Source organism: Tribolium castaneum, chromosome 6, assembly GCF_031307605.1.
Source record: "Tribolium castaneum strain GA2 chromosome 6, icTriCast1.1, whole genome shotgun sequence".
Classification (NCBI taxonomy): domain Eukaryota; kingdom Metazoa; phylum Arthropoda; class Insecta; order Coleoptera; family Tenebrionidae; genus Tribolium; species Tribolium castaneum.
This window is the reverse complement of record NC_087399.1, coordinates 13206017-13211460: the sequence shown is the minus strand read 5'-3', so window position 1 is coordinate 13211460 and position 5444 is coordinate 13206017. Positions and strand designations below refer to the sequence as shown.

The following is a 5444-nucleotide window of genomic DNA, read 5'->3' as shown; positions in this document are numbered from 1 at the left end:
AAAATGTAGCTTATCCTGATACACCTGGATTGTATGAATTATTATTTAAAAAAAATCCAACTAATTATACTCAATCAGATTTAGAAACTTATCGAAATATTGTCATTCGAACCAATGCAGACAGAAAAAATTATAAACCAAATGCACAAATTCTGGGGAATGTAGGGAACAAATATAAAACAATTATTCGACATTTCTCGAGACAGCCACTACCGCTTCAGGAACACCGTGCATCTCAGTCGCCGCCATTTTACAGTGATACTGAAGAAAGCCTTGATGCCGATCAAGGTCAATCGACTCCTGTCCAGCAACGAAGCCGCAGTAGTAGTCTTTCAATTCTCGTACCACCAGCACGTAAACAGTATCCGCGACTTCGCAACATACCTGCAATACAACGATTGCAGGCTCAAGGTCATGAACAATCAACTCCGACAAGTAGTATCCAACCAATATCAAAAAGAGTTAAGGGTGGTAGTATTCTTCGCACATTGGCTTTAACAGATAAAAATTTAGAATTTGTTCCCTACAAAAATCCCAACACACTCGTAAATAGACTACGTCTTTTATTATCATCGACATTAGCTGGTAATAATAATCATATGAATGAAATCAATCGCATCATAACAGAATTGCGTGAATCGAAAATAATTCGTTAATAATTTAGAGACGACTTGTATATATTGCAAACACATTATATTTTATAGTTAGTATTTCTACATACTTTATTCATTCAATAGACAAGAATATGACATTAGATAAATTTGGTGAACACATTAGTGAACACAGAATTCGGACAACTTTACAACGTGTCAAATCTTTCTCATATACCACAATCTCACTCTTTGGGACACTGGATCCAGCTAAAAAACTTTTTGTATTATTTAATATTGGTACGAATTATATTTTTCCATTAAAAGAAGCAACGATTACGTCTGTAAATGGTAATCCATCGAGCGGGTGGATTGCATTAATTAATTCGAAACAAACTACGAATTTAATTGGTCAAATTTTACGTGAAGGTGACACACTATCATTTAAATATGGACCCAAAACATCAGAAGCTAAACCGATATATATAGAAATAGTTTTAAAAGTACCAATCCACCATGAAGCGTAGTGAATTAAATATTAAGCGTCAAGTTGTTAATGAACTACATGCACCGGCGAGAGTGAACTTTAAAAGACGACGTGTGATAGTGAAAGGTTTAAATGATTTATTGCAACTCGATCTGGTTGAAATGATACCATATTCACGCGTCAATAAAGGCTTTAAGTATATCTTAATGGTTATCAATGTTTTTTCTAAATTTGTATGGGCTGTTCCATTAAAGAATAAGTCGGCTTTAAGTGTTGTAAATGCAATGAGTGAAATTTTAAAAACTCGACGTAACGTTCCTAAAAACATTCAAACAGATCTGGGAAAGGAGTTTTACAATAAACATTTTCAACAATTAATGAATAAATACAAAATTAATCACTACAGTTCTTATTCGAATTTAAAAAGTAGTGTTGTCGAGCGCGTGAATCGAACAATCAAGGGAATGATGTATAAAGAATTTTCGGTGCAAGGTCACTACAACTGGATAAACATTTTACCTGACATAATAAAAAAATACAATAATACCAGACATAGGACTACTGGTTTAAAACCGATTTCAATAAATAAGAAAAACGAACGCAAAGTTTTGGATCAAGTTTATAGTCATCTTAAAACAATGGACATTTATAAACCCAAATTTAAAGTTGGTGATTTTGTTCGAATTAGTAAACATCGACATCTTTTTAAGAAAGGGTACACCCCAAATTGGAGTAATGAAGTATTTACAGTTTCGAAGATTCAAAATACTAATCCTAGAACTTATTTGCTACAAGATGTTTCTGGAGAAACAATACGAGGAGGTTTCTACACTGAAGAATTACAAAAAGTTAAATATCCGAATGTATATCTCGTTGAGAAAGTTTTACGAAAGAAAGGTATCCGTTTATTTGTCAAGTGGAGTGGAATGGATAAAACTCATAACTCTTGGATTAATTCATCGGATATTACATAGATAATTATTATTATTATGAATTGTTTTTTTTTAATAAAATAAACTAAAAGGAATCAATTAAAACACTTTATTTCATCAATATTATAGGTAGTACATTAAATATCCTTAAATCTATTATAAATCCTCCATATTATTCTACCACTTATTTAATTATAAACTAATTATCTCTTGAAACCTTTAGTTTACCTCGCCTTTGGTGCGCGCCCGACACTTATCAAGGTTAACAAGTCTGCATCACATTACCTATGCATAAGAAGACGCACATAAATAATACATGAATACAAATACTATAAAAAATAAAACTACAACAATGCTATTTTTAGTAACTAATTTGAATTTTTGAATTGTAGTTTTGTCTGTGGAAAGCAATTTCACATATCCACATTTTGGAGAATGTTTTTTATGCTCCATAAACGCATCATCACTTTTTTCCCATCGTGAAATTATTACTCCACAAACAAAACACTGGGTACAATCAGATATTTGAATATAAAACAATCCCGCTTTTGCTAAACTCCATGGAGATGGGTATGAATGTACCCAGTTCTTATATGATAACAGTCTTTTATCAAAACACTCGTATAAACATTTTTCATATTGTCCATCGTCTAGACACATGATTTTTATTCATTTATTTTAAGAAACTATCACTAGCACAAAACGCACACTACTTCACACACATAAGTCTTTTTCCGATAATTTCATCCTACTCTTCGGCACTCTCGTTAACTGTAAATGAAATATACATTTCTTTAATTTCTTTTCATCCTCCATTTTACAGTATGTTCACTCACCTAATATTTCATCATCAACACGTTGAAACTCAAAACAATGTGCAGATGTCGGGATTCTAGCATCTTCTTTTCCCAAATATATTAAATATAGTGGACGTGGATCTCGTAATAACTCATCAATTTTCTCCTCAGTCAAATAATCACTTATTCTTCTCGGCAGAAACACTGCATAATTGTCCAACTCAACAAGCACTGAATTTCCGAACAGAGACTTTGTGCGTCTAATATTATGTATGCGGAATCTTGTGTTCAACTCTAGCTCACCAGCTTTTAAAATGGGCTTCTGTCCGCATCGAGCGATTCGATTCAATACATCCATGACCCAGCAGCGAATACTCTTAGACATTAACACAGATATATGCACTTTTTTTATATTCTTATTTCTCGGAGGATTAAATCAGTACTGACTGCTATCAAACTTGTACTAAATTCTATATATTAACTATACCCCCACTTTTTAACCTTGAATGAAAATGCATCAATATTGTGGCCTTGAAAAAAGTAAGATAATGAGAAAAAGTGAGATGAAAACATCAAAGATAAAGAGGGAATGAGTGGTCTTGAAACAGTGAGCGACTCTCTGCTTGCAGGTCACACTTACTTGTATCAGTAGGTTGAAATAGGTGTACATAAAAACATGTAGCTTTTTTTTACAACTTTTATTTTTTTTATACAATAATATAATATTTACAGTTTACTACGACTACTACTACTTTGCTAAACTTATTCTACACTATTTTTACGAAAAAACCCCGGCCCTAAAAAAAATTCACAATAAATTACTGTTGAAAAAGATTCAATAAAACTTACTTCTTTAATTTAAGGCATTATGATTCCTTTTAGATTTTAAGAAGTCGAGGTAGCTGGGCTCATTGAAATGATCCCAGTTCTCCTCTTCTTCCTTCATCATCACTTCACATGAGGATCTTTGTTTTTTGACATTATGAATTTTTTTAGATTTCAGAAAGTCGAGGTAGCTGGGCTCATTGAAATGATCCCAGTTCTCCTCTTCTTCCTTCATCATCACTTCACGTAAGGCCCTTTGTTTTTCTTCATCGGCCCGATGGCACTTCCATATGTGCCTTTCGAGCCGAAACCAAAGAAGAATGTGGTTTTTGTCGTATGGACAAACTATGATATCCTCTGAAAAAAAATTATTTCCAACTAAACTACTAAAAAATATTAAACTTACCAGGAGTATTATAAATAGAACTTTTTCTGATGGGTTCCATTTTTAAAGAATTTCTTGTTATAGTAGATATACACAAGAACTGTGTTACACAACACAACACATTATCTTTTATACAGTTTGGGGTGGAAAATGAGTAAGGACAATTGCGCGATTCATCTTGAATGAGTGAGGAGTTGTTGGCCTTGCAAAAGTGGGGAGTAGCATGAATAACCTTGACCTTGAAAACATCAAGGTCCAATAATGCCTTGGCCTTGAAGTGGTGGGGGAAGTGGGAGGGGTTGGCCTTGAAAAGTAAGAGAGAGAACGAGTGGCCTTGAAAGAAAGAGAGGGAAAATGGGCGGAGTCAAACTCAAGGTCAAGGTTGTGTTGTGTTGTCCCCCCATTCGTTATCTACTAATAATAACAATAATAATAATAATAATAATAATAATAAAAATAATACTAATAATAGTAATAATAATAATAATAATAATAATAATAATAAAAAATAATAATAGTAATAAAAGTAAGCTTAGTTTTCTAAGCAAAAATGAAGCTTATTTTGTGTTATATGAGCGTTTTCTCATTTCTATGCAAGAAATCATCTGTGATTTTAGGCAAGAAATTGTCTAAAATTAATAACTCATTTTAAAACTGGTATAAAAACATTTACTATACAAAAGTTAATAATAATAATAATAATAATAATAATAATAATAGTAATAAAAGAAATAATAATAATAATAATAATAATAATAATAATAATAATAATAATGATAATAATACTTATAATAATGAATTTCTTTCTAAATTAAAGCTTAGTTTTTCTAAGCAAAAATGATGCTTATTTTGTGTTATCTGAGCGTTTTCTCATTTCTATGCAAGAGATCCTCTGTGATCCATGTTTTTAGGCAAGAAATTGTCTAAAATTAATAACTCATTTTAAAACTGGTATAAAAACATTTACTATACAAAAGTTATAATCGGTTTTTAATAATAATAATATTAATAATAATAATAATAATAATAATAATAATAATAAAAATAATAACAATAATAATAATAATAATAATAATAAAAATAATAATAATAGTAATAAAAGTAAGCTTAGTTTTCTAAGCAAAAATGAAGCTTATTTTGTGTGTTATATGAGCGTTTTCTCATTTCTATGCAAGAGATCATCTGTGATCTGTGTTTTTAGGCAAGAAATTGTCTAAAATTAATAACTCATTTTAAAACTGGTATAAAAACATTTACTATACAAAAGTTATAATCGGTTTTTAATAATAATAATATTATTAATAATAATAATAATCATAATAATAATAAAAATAATAACAATAATAATAATAATAATAATAATAATAATAATAATAATAATAATAATAATTATAATAATAATATTAACAATAATAATAATAATAATAA

The 5444-nt window shown here is 30.1% G+C and overlaps 1 long non-coding RNA gene across 2 annotated transcripts; it reads right to left on the bottom strand.

Annotated features, from left to right (window-relative positions):
- Positions 1-2103: 2103 nt before the first annotated feature.
- Positions 2104-4375, bottom strand: LOC135266524 (uncharacterized). 2 transcript variants are annotated; one of them, XR_010334621.1, is made up of 4 exons: positions 4038-4375; positions 3656-3988; positions 2846-3603; positions 2104-2801 (listed from the first exon to the last, which is right to left on the bottom strand). It is a non-coding gene; the product is annotated as an uncharacterized LOC135266524 (long non-coding RNA). The 2 variants fall into 2 exon arrangements; XR_010334622.1 differs by having other exon boundaries at positions 2104-2780.
- Positions 4376-5444: the final 1069 nt, after the last annotated feature.